General features: G+C 37.9%; 1 protein-coding gene across 24 annotated transcripts in view; it reads left to right on the forward strand.

Moving 5' to 3' along the window:
* The window catches only part of CCDC73 (coiled-coil domain containing 73), a 94,180-nt gene that overhangs the window by 17,327 nt on the left and 59,751 nt on the right, over positions 1–17,102 (forward strand). For 14 of the 24 annotated variants that reach the window (XM_080594760.1, XM_080594761.1, XM_080594754.1 and 11 more), the window contains one exon: positions 15,919–16,020. The exons of 5 other annotated variants lie outside the window; for them this stretch is intronic. The gene's annotated coding sequence lies outside the window, so the exon portion shown is untranslated. Of the gene's footprint in view, positions 1–766; positions 14,719–15,341; positions 15,364–15,915; positions 16,021–17,102 lie in introns of those variants that run through there. 5 more of the 24 variants (XM_080594745.1, XM_080594743.1, XM_080594766.1 and 2 more) reach the window with 4 other exon arrangements.

A 17,102-nucleotide genomic window follows, 5' to 3' on the forward strand; every position in this document is an offset into this window, starting at 1 on the left:
GTGCTTGTGCTAGCGCTTTTCCTGTAGTCACTGAATTGCGTTATTTATTTAAGTGCTGGAGTGGTTTGTGTATACAGAAGCAGGGAAGAGTACACAAAGGGCACGGGATAATGCCGGTGGAAGTGATCAGATACTTGCGGGAGAAAAACAGAAACTTGTCAAGTGTGGAATAAGGAAAACTGTTTGGAGGAATGATGACTGTGGCTAAATATTTACTTTGTGACATCAACACTGCAGTTAAGAGATACTTGATGAGTGTGTAACTTAAACTGGTTGCTCTAATGCTTTTTAGCTGCTGGAGATCTCAATAGAAAGCTCTGTAGTACAATTGTGTATTTACTTACAATGCAACTGAGGGCAAAGAGAACTGCATTGTACCAGGAAAGAACGATATAGATTGTTTATTGTCCGGGTAATGCTAAGATGGAAGATGGCACTACCTGGTGGCTACCTGTTGGAAAACAGGAGAAACGCCCATTACTTTATGAAGGGCTTTGTGGCTTCCTCCTGTGCGTTGCTGCTCAGCTCTCAGCCCAAGCTCCTATGTGAGGGTCTCTGTGAGCCTGCCAGCCAGCAAAATACCCGTGGACGGCTGCAGCACAGGGGCATTAATGCACAACAACTCCGTGGTGTGTTTGAGCATAAGTAAAATACGCTGCACGCCTCCCAAGAAAGGTGTGATATCAATCTAAGCTGTTTCTGCATATATTAATTACTTGGCTGCAAATGAGTAGCAGTGTATCTGTTTCAGTATGGGTAAGTATAATATTCTTGACTGATTTCTGTTCGGAGTATTTTGGGACAGGAATGCATCTAGCTCCTTGCTAGCTGTGTCCCATACAGACTGTGATAACAAGGATGTTTTTTGGTTGTTTAGCATAGAGTCAGGAAAAGTAACACCCTTTTTCTCACTCCACTATGCAAATATAGCCTACCCTAAGTTCTCAAATATTAAATTCCTTGTAGCTATTGCCCAGTTTCTCATGCGGTTTGTATCAATAGTTTCTGATCTGATACGCTGTGGATAGAACTTTTAAACGTAAGGAAGTTACGTGATTGTGTAATTGAATGACCCCCTCTTGTGGACTTTAGAAGTGTGTGCATCTCTTCGGTTCTTTGCGCTGCTTTATCTCATTTCCTGCATCGCATGAGGTACATTTGTCTGTTATACAAAATTATATTTGAAGTTCTCATGTTTGTACCTGGGCAGAAGTTTAGTTAACTCTATCTTGATTTAGAAGTAATTCCTTTTTACTCAAGCTAATCTGACACAACTTAGATTTTAATCATTGTTTTAGTGCAGCTAACATCAAAGGGTTATTTAAACTACCGCATTCAGTAATAAGTATCTCAACAATTGAGTGAACTGTCTCAGAGTGCTGGGTAACTGTTCCACATGGTGTATGCTGTAGGGAAGGATTATGTCAGACCAGCTGGTATTTGGAAAAGACCAATACTTTCTCAGGTATCACCTGCTGTCTCTTCTACTTTCCTACAGAAGTGTAATTTTTTTATTTTTTTTTTTCCCCGGCTAAGTTGGCTGGTCTTATAAAAGACATAAAGAATGATATGATGTTGAGTGACAAACTTGCCTCTGTTAAATCTTTATTTAAAATCAAGATTACCATTTTAATGATGCTATAATAGAATTTTAAGTACATTTTAAATATGCTTAAGTTTCTGCTATACATGTCACTTTGTTATCAGTTAGGAATATTGCTTCATCCGCAGAAGATATGATGAATGAAGGCTTTTAAGTGTTGGTCATGAGGCTCCTTGGAATTAAAAGTTTGAATGTTTGAATTTAGCTCATAAAACTGATCTCTACTGGTGTTATTGCTTGCTCCTTTCAGAGGAGAGTTAGTCACTTTTCTATCTTAAAAAAATAAAATAAATTGACCTACATTTCCTATGGCAGTGTAAGAGAAAAACAAAATGTGAGAACTTAGTTGTTCTTGCTATTAAGAAAAAAAAGATTTCAAGGACAGATTCATAGGTTAATGTTAATTGTTAAATTTCCAAATGAGGCAGAACTTTTCCTAAAGATTTTTAAAAACAAAAAAAGCGTGCACCTAATTTGAGCATTTAGTTAGTAACAACTAAACTGTTAACCATTATTTCTGAGCAATAAGTTAACACTTGTAATAGCACATAAATAACAAAAGTAGTCATACATTCAATTAGCAAATTAATATTTGTTGTTTTTAATATTATATATTGTTATATAGATTGTTAATAATAGTTTGATATTTATTTATACAAACATTTGCAAATGTTTATGGGAAAGTTACACAAATAAAACGCTTACAGAGGGTCAATAAAAGCCTTGCGGGACTGAATATGACCTGCTTGTAATATGTATTTGCATACATAATACAGACGTAGGCAAATACCTGAGGGGAGGACTCAAAAAGGATGGCGCCAAGGCCTCTTTGGTGGTGCCCAGTCACCAGGTGAGATGCAGTGGGCACAAACTGAAACAAAGGAGCTTCCCCCTCAGTGTAAGGAAACACTTTTTTTTTTCCTTTTTTTCTCCTCTTGTGAGGTTGACTGAGCACTTCCATAGGTTGCCCAGGTAAGTTTCTCTTCATCCTTGGAGATCTTCACCAGCTGTGTGGATGTGGTCCTGGGCAGCCCAGTCCAGGGGGCCCTGCTTGGGCAGGGCGTTGGGTAGGGTAACCTCCAGAGGGCCCTCCCAGCCTCAGCACCGCTGTGACAGTAGAGCAAAAGCCCTGATGTTTCAGTCTCACCTCCCAGATTGCTCAAGTCTGGGACTATGAGTTAGCTCTGTAACTATTCCTGTAGCATTACATTTCTTGTGACGCATTTCTCTGACCAGCTGATACCCTGTGTTCATATTACTTCCTTTTCTTGCTCGCACTAGAGGGAGCTCTGTGCTGGCCTTTCAGTTTACTCTTACACTTCTAGTTTATAATTCTGAATGTTTCTGCCGATAATCTGTTATCCAACTATGCAAGACAAAGCTGCATAAGGCCATGTTTCACTTCAGAATGAAACTGAGCTGTCAGGTCGCTTGTAAGTGAAGTACTGTAGTACCAGATGGACAGCTTTGGTTTTGTCTTGATCTTGTTCAGCTGAAGCAGCAATCACAGCAGTGCGGGCTTCTGATGTGCATAAATGCAATGAAGTTGATGTTTGTTATGCCTGGCATTCATTGTAGTAGCTGTGGAGTTGTTTGGTAAACTTTTCATTTGTTGCTGTGATACAGTCAGTTTTGATTTGACTGATCCACTAGAAACTTTTGCGTTTGTGGATTTTGTGAGGTGGAAGGGCTGCATTAAGACTTAGGGTGAGAAAGGGATTTTAAGGAATTTTCTTCAGGGACATAATCATAAAAATTCAACTTATTTCCACTGGTGAGTAGCAGTCAGTTTAGGTGAGGTGCTTATTTTAGGTGCTTTTATCCAAGCAGACCTAATGGTTGTTAGAGTTGACACACAGATTACAAACTTTTTTGTAGTGTTTTTCATGAATTCTGATTTTATAGACAGTGGAGTTGATCTATCTATATTTTCTTTTTCTGCACATGGTAACTTGCTATTCTTTTTATGTCGATTATGGTTTCTAGAAAATGGGCTGGGATACTACGTAGCCAGGTAAAGAAAAAAGTGAATTTAATTGAATTGGAGGAAGCAGTTGGTGAGAACTCTGAGGTTTTTTATCTGAGTGAGAGAGAACCATCTGTGTCAGGGACAACCTGCACAGGTCTGATGATGCACGTAGTCTTTGCTATGGTCTAAAAGAAGGTTCTAAAAAATAAATAAAATTCACAGAGTAGGCAGAAGGAAAGTATTTTGTTGTTGTTGTTTGTTGGTTTTTAATGTTAAGGTCAATGATTACAAGCTGCCTTAACTATCTTCCAATCTAAAGAAATATGTGGAAAACTTAGGTAAGCAGTCCCTCTTCTCAGAGAGATCAAATGAGGAAAACTGGTACAACATCTTATGGCTATTTTTGTTTTGTGGCCCCCAAAACACCAGTTTTCATTTCCGGCAGAATCGTTGTGACTGCATCTCAGATGTGCATACAACTCTTGATGCTTTACAACGAAGCCAGACTATTTCATAAAGGATGCTTAACTCTTTAATGCTTGACTAATGTTCCTTCTCAGAGTCATTATCTAGTTTATCCTACACAGGCATGCAAGTAGTTATTTGGCTAATGCTGTAGCTCAGGAAGAACACCAGCGATGAACAATTTGGCTTCGGGAGAAACTGCTGGATAAATGACACTGTAGATCCCTTAGATCATTGTGATGGCTCATGAAGACAGGAGGCATGCTGCAGGACTGCTGTGGCACCTCCAACTGTGCTGCCATTATTTTCTTTAATCAAGGAAGTTCATATGAGTGAGAAGGAAATAGATGTCTTTGGGCTGGAAGTCTGAGCGTTGGTCCTGTGTTCTGACTATTCGTGGCATTCGTACACTGCCATTCTCATCTGACTTACGGGTGGGTGGGTGCTAATGATGTGTACGGTGTCAAGGATGGTAAGCATGGCCTTATGTCGCCCCATTCATGCCAAGTTTTTTACATATGGGAGAAGGTTACTGAGTCCTGGCTCGAGACCAAGAGCTTGAGGATACTTCCTATAAAAAGCTTTTTTTTTTTTCTCTCCTCAATTTGAGATTGTGTATTGGGATACGAAATGTCTTCTGAAGTTTTCTTGATCTCGGGCAGCATGCTGTCTTTTGTGTTGTTGTGTGGCTTTGTTTTGTGTTTGTGTGTGTTTTCTTCATTAAAGTCCTTGGAGAGGATAACGTGGTTTTGTTGGAGCTGTGACAGAAGCAGAAGCTTGTGTTGGAATTCTGACATGGAGAATTGCAGGGCCTTCATCAACCTCCTCCACGAACATGAGGTAATTAAAACAGCACCACTAGCTTAAAAAAAAGACCATTTTAAATTTTCATAAATGTTACACTATTGGAAGGAGCTCTGTTCTGTGCTGTTCATGTCGCAGGTTGGATGAGAGATTTTTCCTTCCTTTGGAAGAGAGGTTTTGGTGACAGTTTATTTGATTTTGCCATTGGCTTTTCCTCAGGTGGCTGAGATCTCGTCCGGTAGTTAATTTTCATCCATACTTGTTCTGCTTCTTTAAGTTCCCCTAATAGAAACAATAGGAAAAAAAATGAGATGGAAGCTGTTGTTTTTTTTTTTTTCCACTTCTGTGTTAAAGCTGAACTGTTTTAACTCTGGGCAAAGAGTGCGACTAATTTTGTCTTTGCAAATTATGGCTAACATGTTAACAAAGATGCTCTGTGGACTTGCTGAGGTTTCTTAAGCTACTAATGAAACAATGAATTATCAAAACAAGTGAAGAACTTGTTCTGCTTCTTCCTTCTGGTTGTGTTTTGTAACTTCCTTGTCGGCAGTTTTCAAAGAGAAGATCTATTTTGGTAAACAGGTTGAATTATATTGTGTGAATATTTCTGAGACAGTCTTGCTTTTGTTCACTATAAACTTTGCTTATTTAATTCCTACGATCTGTGTCGATAATAAAGATGTTCTTTTCTTGACCAGCCAAACGTAAACTTCCTATTAACTTCCTAAGGAAGGAGATCAGCTCTAATGTATCCCCATTGTTTGCTTATATACTTGTAGTCTGCTTTTTCTGGTGCAGAACAATTCAATTAAAATAATTCTCCAGCATTCAATTAATATGAATTAAGGTGGAGCTCATGAAATGGAGGTGACTTGAGGAACTTCTGCAAAGGTAAATTTCCATTGACTATGTGGGTATTTTTCTGTCTTTTGTGTGTAACCTAGGAAATAACTTTTTTGAATTTTTTGAACCCAGAAAAAGAAAGCAAAATATTCCAGCCACATAGGTAATATTTTCAGGTAGAAAAACATCTGAAAGATCTAAATGATTATTTGGGACAGTCTCCTTAAAGGTCATTGTTTCTCAAGGGTTGTGAAGATAGTTTGACTCTCTGCATTCACAGACTTTCATTTATCGTTTTATTTTATACATCAAGGTGTTTTGTTTTGGTTTTTTTTTTTTCCAAATCAAGACTGTCAAACCATTACACATCTTATTAAACAGAAAATGGTGACTTTCACTTAGGAATTGGTGGTAGAGGTTAGAGTTTGCATTTGGGTTACAGTAACTGCAGTGCCCTTTCACAGATATAATGTTCTGATTCTTTTCTTTAGACTCTTAAGAAAAGAATAATACAGTAACTCCATGTGAAAGATGGTAGAAGTTGCAAGGTTAACCATATAAGTTTAAAAAACAAAAAAGATGAAATGAAGGTAACCTATATAATAATTGGAATAATTTTGGCCATGATTACTTATTTGTCCAGGCAGACAGAGGCCCCATAAAATACCATGGACTTGTCCCTCATTCAATGAAGATTAAAAGAAATCATATTCCCTGTATAATGCATTTGATACTTGAAGAAAATTAAGTTCTAAGAGGCAGTTATGCATTTTCTCATGCTTTTTAGCCTTTAGACCAAAAGGGCCTGAAGATCTTACTTTCCGTATGTTATAGGCTCTTTGAGGCTGCTGTGATATTGTTGCATTCATTCTACAGCTTGTGTCTGATCAAAGCATGCTGCCTTGCTGTCTTCAGACAGTCTAAAAATTGATGGTTTTTTTCAGTACTTAAAAGATTAAGTTTTTTAGAAAAATGCTTGACTTATTTTTCAGTTTGAAAGATGTTAGATGATATGATTGTAATTTATGTAGTGGAAGATTAAATAAAAAAGCCATTAGTAGAACTGAGGTGATTGACTTTGTATTAGAAGAATACTATAGAATGTAGATAAAAGAATATAATGATGCAGCGGTGGAACTACACCATAGGAACCATGTTTACAATACAGATACAAAAACATTGAGTGTGTAGGAAATGAAGTGAGCAACTTTTGAGATGCTTTGTAAATTCACCTAAGTAGAAATAGATATGTGGAGGCATCTAGGTGCCTTCAAACTAAGTGGATGGTGTTTTCAAGAACTGGGCTTTCCTGTTAGAGCCACCAAATACAATATCTGGTGCATACACTCATATGCGTGAAAGCATAACCCTTAGGTACACGTTAGACTGCAACAGCACAGGTACAAATATAGAGTAGGAAAAAAGAAAACTCACTAACGTGCTATTCAAGTAATACTAGAAAAACTGTTTTGAGATGCTTTTTTCTGTAGATAACTTTATTAGATGGAACTTTGGCGATCAATTTCTTCAATGTTTATATAACATCAGAAAACTAAACAAAAAGCCATGTGCTAACGAACTGCTTTGAAAATGTCTGTTTAGGATTAATTTAGAGAATTCTTTCAACCAAAAAGTATGTGTACATATTTATCATGTTAATAAAGATATATTCAATTAATTTTGAAAACCAGAGTAGAAAATTAATTTCCCTCCCACAGTCTTAATGAAGAAATGAAGAAACTAATTTCCCATTGCTGTTAGAGGGGTAATCCACTCCTTCACATATTAAGAAATTAATGTAACACATCCACTCAGCCAAAGAGTCTCTGATTCCTACCCTCCCCCCAGTCTCTTACAGCAGCTTATTTTGTATAGCATAATTATGAAAAACAAAATTGAAAGAGACTAACTCTTTTTCTATTTTTCAGATGTCAGTATGCACTAGCCTTAGTATGATACTGTTCCCAGTGAAATCATCCATTGAGTTTTGTGGTATTTGCGGTTCTGGCTTTTCGCTAACAACAAAATAATTGTGTACCAAATCAATGAATAATAATTTTTTTAAAAAAGGGGGGGAGGAGGGGAGAAAAATGAGGAAAAAATGACTGCCATCGTATTTCTTTGTAGTATTTGATTTTTTTTAATGTGATAAGAAGGCCATTCTTATTATTTGACCTAAATACAAAAGAAAGATGTTTTCTTATTTTAAAACTATTTTTGAATCTGATAACTTTTGAATCTGATTACCATCTTTTTCAAGCTAAGAATATATTTGAGAAGAGTTTTATAAAATAACTTGTTGATCTGCTTTTTTAGTCATGGTATTTGAGATGTGTATTTGAGAGATGCTTAGAATTACTGTACTGGGAATTATTTTTTGTCTTAAGACCATGTTTATTTGACATAAGCAGCTTGGTTGTTTTTAACAGCACCACCTGTGCTAGCTGACGGTACAGTCAGCTGGAGTGCAGTTTGTAATGTAAGGAAGAGAACTGAGACCGTTAATATTCCTTCAAGGAATGCAGTTCGGATAAAAACTGTGAAAATCTGACTAAGATACTGAAACTTGTAGCAAACATTTTGAGGTTTAGCAAATGTTTGCTGAGCGTTCGGCAAAGCACTTCACTTTAACTTGTGAATAGTGCCATTGATAGCAAAAAGCTGGAAGGTGAGTTCTTAAATGATTGCTTGATCAGGACTGATTTTGCAACAGGTGGAATAATTGAGCTTTCTTAGATATTACTGGTTTTATTTTTTTATTTTCTTCACTACTATCTTGTGTGAGCATGGAATAATTTGGAAAATGGGGATATATCCAGGGCAAGAATCAATGAACATACAGCTACTCTAAGGACAGATGGAATTCCAACAAGTCTTTTTGGAAGGACTTGAGGCTATATAAAATGAAAGGATTTAAAAACTGGAGGTAGGAGGCCAAAAACTTTGTTTTGGTATGCAGGGACAATGGAAAGCAATCAATTTCTCTCCGTCATATCCCTCCTCCCCACTTTGGTTTGAGCAAAAGTAACAGAAGTAGCATAGGAAGATTATAGATGCATTTGGTGTGGGAGGAGCAGTGGGACAGGGGATCTGAGCTCAGCAGAGAGCAGGAGTCCTAAATTCCTGCAGGCTGGGAGCCCCAGCCCCGTGCTGGGCTCTGGCTCACAGCAAGCTGGGGCAGGGAACTTCCCTAGCATGGGCCACATCTCTGTGCTCCCCCAGCCTCAGCAGCGGGGCTGCGATACCTATCAGAGCAAAACTTAGAATGGGGAAATATCACAGAGTATTTTGTATATAAAAATGTAGAACCATGTCTGGTTGTTACCCATTTTTTATCCTAAAAGGTATTGAAATTTTCCATTCAGATTGAATTCCTCACATTAGTGAGGATGAATAGAATCCCAGAATCTTCATAGCATATAAATAAAACTGATAACAGGCCAGCCACATTCTGGGTAGCAATAGCACTTCTTCTGCAGCTTCAGACAGAAGTTTGCTGAATATAAGGAACTTAAAAAATAAATGTTAAAAGCTGAATAAACTGCAAACGTTACCATAGAAATAAGATTTGACAGGTTCCAAAGTTGCTAAGTAAATATTGCATTAATATTTCAAGTTACTTGTAATACTGTCAGTAGTAATAGCATCTGCTGAGAAAGAAAAAGCATTTACTGGAACATGCACCATTTGACTGGTGTGTTTCACTAGCAAGTATACATCTTATTTCATCTAAAGAAGGTATTACCAAAGATGGATACAGATTTCAGATCGTAGCTGAAGATATTATTTATATGTTGGCTTTGTTAGAAAGCCAAATATTGTTGACATATTAAGTACAAAAACATTTTAAAAATAATAGTTTTCTTCAAAAAATTTTAGTATAAAATTTATGTAATGGCTGACACTAGTAGAATTCATAGCAGAAACTATTAAAGCAACGACAAAGTTTTGTGTAGCATATTTTTTAGACTGCCAAATGTCTTTCTAAGATTGGAAAGCTGTGCAGAGTCGCAAATGTGATTTCCAGCAGCTGTCATGGCCAACAGTTAATGGCTGGTAGTCACCAATCTGGTGTTCATTTTGTAGCACTGTCTCTAAACTTCAGTAGGAAGGTCAGCCCTCCACTCTCCCTTTCCTAGCTTCCAACTGTGGCCTTGACAGGAATAAATCTTGGGTCACCGGTGACACTCTCAGAGATCTAGATCGCTTATTTCAAACCTTCGGCAAAGAATGCTTTCTGAGTTGTGCTTTGGAAAATATTACATTTCCTGGAATCTTTGCTTCAAATAAATATTTCAGGGTTTTGCCAAGTAAATCACTGGATTTTATAAAAAGCAACTTACTTCCCAGTGAGTGTTATCTTCCCCTAAAATGCAAGTTGTATTATGTTAAATGTACCAAGCCGCAGCTATGAACTTCATGGAAAAAGACGCTTGCACTATACAATTCTTTCATGGAAGCTCGTGCTGCTGTCAAAGATGACGTTCCTGCCAGAACACGAACTGGAGACGAGGAAATGGCGGGAGCGAGGAACCGCTCCCTGCTCACAGCCGCCTGCCTCCCCTCAGCCCGTGCAGGCCCAGGGCCCAGCTGGGGGCCCTGCGGTGGCTGTGGCATGTCCGGCCTGCAGCTCGCTGCCTGCTGAGGGGGTAAGGGGGCAGCTGTGGGGTTTTGCCCACTCTGAATGTGCCGTGGGTGTTGGAGGTGTGAGGGTGGCTGGGGGCACTGGTGAGACGGGGAAAAAAGGCGCTTTTGCTGCTCAGCACGGAAGGACCCGGCACGGTTAATAAACTTGGGCCTTTCCCAGAGGGAACTCTCTCTCCCCTTTTTTTATCATGTAGGGTTTACTCTTTTCACACAGATTTGTTTATGCAGTGTCCCATCTAAAGTCTTCAAATGACTTATTTAAGTTTCTACTCAGGCTACTTGCCTCTGGGCAAGCTTTGCCATGCTACGGGTCTGTGAGGAAATGGTTAATATCTGGCGCATCTCTTCTGTCGGTGCCACCATCTACAATCTGAGTCCAAATGAGGAGCACAAGAGCAGGAGTATTTCTCTTCCTGCATGTTTCTCCTGGTGTTTTTATGTTTACCATCTTGTAGTTTGATTCTTGTGCCACTTGCATTTGAGTTCCTGTGTCTCTTGCCTACAGGTAACTACGCTGAAGTGTTGCTGGCTTGAAACAGGGATGTTTTCTCTGGTTTAGTTCCTCAGACACTTCAGTGCTAGATGCATATTGTTATAGCCAAGGCAATGGTTCTTATAGCTGAGAAGATAAGTATATGTGTAGCCAGCAGGAGAGTGCTTCAACCTGTAATACTTACTTCACTAAGAAAGTTTAGTTCTTGTCTTTCCCTTAAGAAGGGAGATCTGAACAAACAAGTAGAATATCCATGTTTAGTAGTTTATCCATGAGTAGTTCTAGTAAAAAAAAAACTTTCAATGAACACAAAAGAGACAATGTGACAATGGCTAAACTGTAGGGGGGGGGGGAAAACTCTGTCTTTGGTATATTTATGTGTAATCTTAAAACTGTTGCTATTTTGTCTTCTCATGCCTTTTGCATTTAAGTATTGTCTTGTATTCGTAGAGAAACATGCACAGAATATTTCTGCCTCCCTTCCTGCAGAAATCGACCTAAGGCTGTGTCTGTTGTTATATTACACTGGGTACCCAATGCAGGGGAAGGTCTGCTTGTCTTCTGCGGTCTCTGGAGCTCTGAGCATGCTGCAGGACAAGGAGGAGACACCTCTTGTGCTCCTTACCATCTCCTGCTGCTTCTGTCCTCCGGTGGGAGCTGTTCCAAAACGGGTGCTGCGGGGACGTCCTCACGGTAACCTGTAGCAGGATGCAGATATATAGGATTAGGTACTTGTTCTCAGAGGTAGGAACCTTCTTCACCAACGTCAACATTCTCTGTGAGCAGAGAAGAAACAACTTTTCCGTAGCTCATTGAGCTCTTAATTCATTTTGAGGTTTTACTATAAGAATCCCAAAATGTTTAATAGTAACTTTATTGTAAATTGTCTTGAAGGATTTGTAGAGGAAAAAGTATTACTAAAACTAATACTTTATTAGACACATTTTTAAAAAGTCTCCATGCAAAGGAGTTTGTTCTGAAGATAAAATAAACAACTCCTTTCCAAAACTTTGGGAATAAACATCAATAGTGCCTGCACTTGAGGGAACAAAAGATTGCTTGTGCTTCTCTTGCTGACTTGTCCCTAATCTTTTTGGACTAAATTTGGTTAAGAGAGCAGTTTGTTGCCCTTAATGAGCCCATCATGTGAGAAAAATGCCACAGCTCAACATGTTTTATGGAAGCATCATTCAGAACCTACTTTCTTTGAGTTACATCCCTTCTTACATCCCTTCCTCAGAGTAAATCTGTTTAATGTTATGTTTAGTCTGATTCCTTACTTGATAGTATTGAGTCTAAGTATTGCCTTGACTTATACTTGGTATATTTATTTCACGACTATAACTACAAATAAGTAGTAACTACAAAATCACAGTGCTACCTGAATAAATTTGGTCTTTGTGCAGAACTCTGCAGCTGCTGTTGCTGCACTGCCAGAGAGCTTTTAACAGATGAGAAAGGTAGCTGAGGCGCTTGTTGCTCCTGATATTTTAATCCTTGCACAATCATGTTTTTAGAAAGTTCAGTTTTATTCAAAGGCTCTAGCTGTAAGTACAGTGCATTGTTTCAGGCCAGCACAGTTCATTAGGTTGTCAAGTAGGTGGCAGTATGGCTTAAAATAAAAAGTATGCTACTTTGAATCACGCATTACATCTGTTGGTCTTGCACACTGAGTTTCTGTAAAGTGATCTCTAGATTTTGCTGTTTCTAAAATTTGGGTAAAACTAGGTTCCCATGAACTAATGATCCATTGAACAATTAATGCCTTTATACTAATACTTAAAAGGACATTGACTAAATCTTGAAAAATATTGGAACGGAAAGGTTAGGGAGAAGAGAACTTAATCCCACATGAGAGTTGGAAGTATATGCACATTTTTACTGTAACCATCCTATTTTCTCTTTCTTAATTTTTACCTGAAAAAATTGAGATGTTTGCTGCTGTTTTCTTAGTAATATTTTTAATTGTGCTTGAAAAAAAAAATCTTTTTACCTTCTTTATTTTTCCTTTAAACCATAGTATTGTCCTATAACAGACAGATAAAATATACTATATAATTGGTTTTGATTACAGAAGGTAAGGATTCTGAAAACTTATTTCTGTGTTTGTTAACCTGTGAACCACCTTGCATGTTATGGAAATCTTAAATAACCTGTTTTTTGAAAATGCCTGGGCTGGCTAGCTTTTGGAAGATTGTATATTTTTATCAAAATAAGAAAATAAAAAAAAATCCTTTTAATTCTTTATCAAGTTCTTTTGATTCCTGAAGGCATCCTCTTTTAATGTGTGTGTGTGTGAACGCAGATCTCAAACAATGCAATACTTTGACAAGCAATTCCTTTCTCTTTAAGTTTCACCCAGAATTCAACAGGTAGCTAATTTTGAAGTACCTGACAAAATGTGCTTAAAAATTTCACTTCAGGTTGCATTTACTACAGCTCCATGTTTGAGTATCTTTTCACTGAATTCTGATCCAAAAAGCTGAATTGACACACTGATTGCTTGAAGTGCTTATTATTACTCAAAATCCAGTGTTGCAGGTGGAATAAAATAAAACCTCAGTTGGAGAGACTTTCCTACATGGTTTCTGTGTCATCAGTTTGGTCTTGTCAGGAATGTTTTATTCATTTTCCCTCACTTTTTGTTGCCATACATTGAGTCCGCATATAATAAACATCAGTTTTATTTAGATCGGTTGAAACAGATAAAGATCTTAACCATTTGATGATATTTTATGATAATTCACATATCTCTACTCTCTGTCAGTAGCTTCACTAACAGGTTGAACCTGAGAGAGGGGAAAGTAGTATCTTACAGAATAGCACAAAAACTTTTAGGGAAAAGGAAAAAATCCAGGCCCATTACTTTTTGACCTGAGGGCTCTAAGATCCAGGAGTTATTTGGCCAATACTTCTCTCACAATTTTATTAAAGCATGACATTTTGTAGAGAGATACTAGTAATATAAGACAATATGGTGGTATCTGATGATGTTTTTGTCAGCAAAGCTGCTAAGGCGTTTTTTTTTAGGACAACTGTATTGCGTTAAGGAGGTAATGTTGGACTACCTTGCCCCCTTCATCCCAGACATCCTATTTCACTGGATTTTGGCAGGGGCAGCTTTGGAATACATGCACATCTTCCAGAATGAAAACCTTTACAAATACTTTGAATTTAAACAAATACTATTGAATTTGGGCCAGAATATGAAAGATGAGGGCAGCTTGATGTGACTAGGACTGTGTCGTGTTTTTTTTCCTTTGCAAAAGGGGAAATAATAGCAGGTTCACAAACTTGTTCCTTGGATAAAATGTGCTGAATAATGGATCTCTACTAGGTGGAATAAATCTGTTATTTTATTTCTTCATCTGTTAGAGCAGCGAAGAACATCTTCGCTTTCTTTAGCAAAACAAGCAATACATTTATTTGCTGTCTTTGTTTCAAAATCTGTCATAAGCCCTTGAGACAATTCCATGCTAAGGTAAATTAGTGCAAGTGTAACCCCTAATTTTACAAAACTGTAAAGAAGGATAGAGCTAGCTAATAAAAAAGAGAAGATCCAGTGAAGTTTATTACTAAGCTATCAGTTAAGGGGATAGAGAATGTTCTCCAGAAAAGTACTGAAGCAGCCTGGTTCTACCGGCACCCAAAGGTGCACTGTCAAAACATAAATTGCATGCTGGTAGAAATGTTTTACTTGACTGGATAAAAAGCAACGCATGATCCAAATTAGTGCTCTGTGCTAATTTAAGAATCCTGTAGTTGCACGGCCAAGGTGAAATATTACTGTTCTCTTCCATTTAGTAGGAGAGTCACAACTGGACTTCTATGCATTGTCAATGAATTAGTAAGCTGGAAAGACCCTTTGCCAAACCTAGGGCAGCTGTTACTATAGTAAGTGTATGTTCCCCAAATTTACATCTAAGTAATACAGGGATAAAAAAAAATCTAGGGAATTCTAGTATAAGTCAATATTTATCTAAAGTTAGCATAAGCTAGACCATTAAGTATTTTGCATTGACAGTACCACTTGACTTACTGTAAAGTTCAATAAATCATAGGTGACAATGGATAGATGATTTAATATCTTTAACGCAATTGTGTAGGAAAGTATTGAAAATGAGTCGCATGGTAGATTTTGTACTAGGAAGGAAATAGTTCAGGTTAAATAGTACCCTGCTGGTTGTAGGCACGTGACTTCTGGATGTGCTTGAGGCAGTACCTTCTTTCCCAGAACTGCATTGGTGTGAAATGTCTAGGTTATTTGTTTTTTGATTTGTACGTTTGAATGGAGCCATTCTCAACTAAACCAAATGATTCCTGAAAGATGTGCAGCCCAGAAGGATACAAAATAGAGCATTAAACCAATACCGTTCGTTCAGGAGTGTTCTGTGTTGTTGTGTGTTCCTCCTGGGCAGGATGCACCACTGTCAGCACTCCAGAAGCTGAGAGGAGACCCAGGCATGGCAATAACCTGCCAGCGTGGTTTTTGCAGCTCTTGAAGATGTTTCACCTTGTGGATCTGCAGATGATTTGCTAGTAGGCAAATCCAGCATGTTAGTCGGGTGTGGGTGGTATCTGGTGTACAGAAAGGCAGTTGTTCTTCCCAAGGGGATGGTATTTCTTCTTGTTGGAAGATGTGGGATGGAGAGGTGTTGCAACCTTCTATTGGAAGTGAAAAATAACTTATTTTTCTGTAGATCCCGAAATAGAAAAATGAATTAAGACAATATCAAGCATAACCACAGAAAATATCTTTCAGCTGGTAAAGGCTTAAAAATAAATAACCCTTCCCAGAAAAATGTTCTGAGTTTAAAATTTGTGTTTGTTTTTTCCTAAAAACACAATTACAATAGGGAAAGTGCTGTCTTTGAATATTATTTTATTAAAACAAGCCTAAGAACTTCAAAGCACTGCAACTCTCTTGATCTAGTAAAATACGTGTTAACCCCCATAAGCGCTTACATGATGGATTCTGAACAAGTGTATGGTTCTCACATTATGTAGTGTATTTTAGTTTTGTTGCCTTGTTGTTTCCTCTAGGTAGATGTGCCAAGCTGTGTTATAATCCAAGCTTTGTCACTGTGTCAGCAGGTTCCCTCCTCACAGAGGAACCCTATTTGGTTTATCAACCACGGTGTAAGGCAGACTTGATGGTTGGGATCTGGAACACCTGCTTCACCCCAGTGCTTTCTGGTGAGCTCTTCATAGCATAAAAACGGATCTTTAAAGGCTTGTTATGCCCATTTGGTGCAGCTGAACACTTGTCTAATTTCTAGTCAATTTAGAATAGAAATTAAGGCTTTATCCCACATTTTTAAGTTAGGATAAGAATAGGTTAAAGTCAAATCTGTTTTTACTTCTTTCCAGCGAAAGCAGATATTCGAACAGTATCAGAAGAAAAGGCATTTCCTTGGAAAGAGAAGATGTATATGTGAGGCATTGTCTTGCTTTTAATGGATCAGGCAGTGCCTCTAAACTTGTTCGGGGGCTTTAAGGATTGCGAAAGCAACCTTATCCTCTGTGGTTTGACCTTTATTTTTATTTTTAACAGTGGTACCATCTTATTTAAAATTCAGTCATACTGTGCCATTGTTATTTAGGAAGACTTTTAAAAAGTGATTTAAAAGTGGACAATATTCTACGCTTCGGTACAATGTGATAACGTGGAACATGCTTGTTAAACTGTAATCTAACTTGGTGGTTCTACTGCATCACTGATATCTTGTAAACACAGCAACTTGGCATATTCAGATTTGAACGCTAGCCCTTAACTCGACATAACTGTATGCATGTGGATGTTTTATGTTCCTGGATGAATTTAGTTCAGTTGCATAAACTTCCGTACTGCTTTTCACAAATTGTCACAAGCGTTTATTACAGTTAAAACGTCAAATTTAGGGGCCTGCATCTGAAGTTTAGAGGTGATCAAGTTGTTTCTTATTGTCTCAGCATCTGATGGGGGCTACCATATTTTTATGGTCAACCCTTGGATCAAAAGTTATTAGATGAAAGCAGGTGAAGTTTCTTCACTAATATTTTTGATTCCTGTATTTCACCAAGCCCAGAATTTGACGCGTACACTTTACTTCTCTTAATCTCAAGTTTACCTGTCCTGGATGTAGCATTTGCAAACGCTTTACACATAAACATCTGATTTTCTTTGGGCAGGTGCTCTGTCTTTTTTTGTGCATCTGTAAATACCTATAAAGAAGCAAGTGAAAATCAGTAATTCTTTATCAAGGATGAGGCGTACCTAAGGGTTGACTCAGCCTAGG

The sequence above is a fragment of the Anser brachyrhynchus genome, assembly GCF_964034855.1.
Source record: "Anser brachyrhynchus genome assembly, chromosome: 5".
NCBI lineage: Eukaryota > Metazoa > Chordata > Aves > Anseriformes > Anatidae > Anser > Anser brachyrhynchus.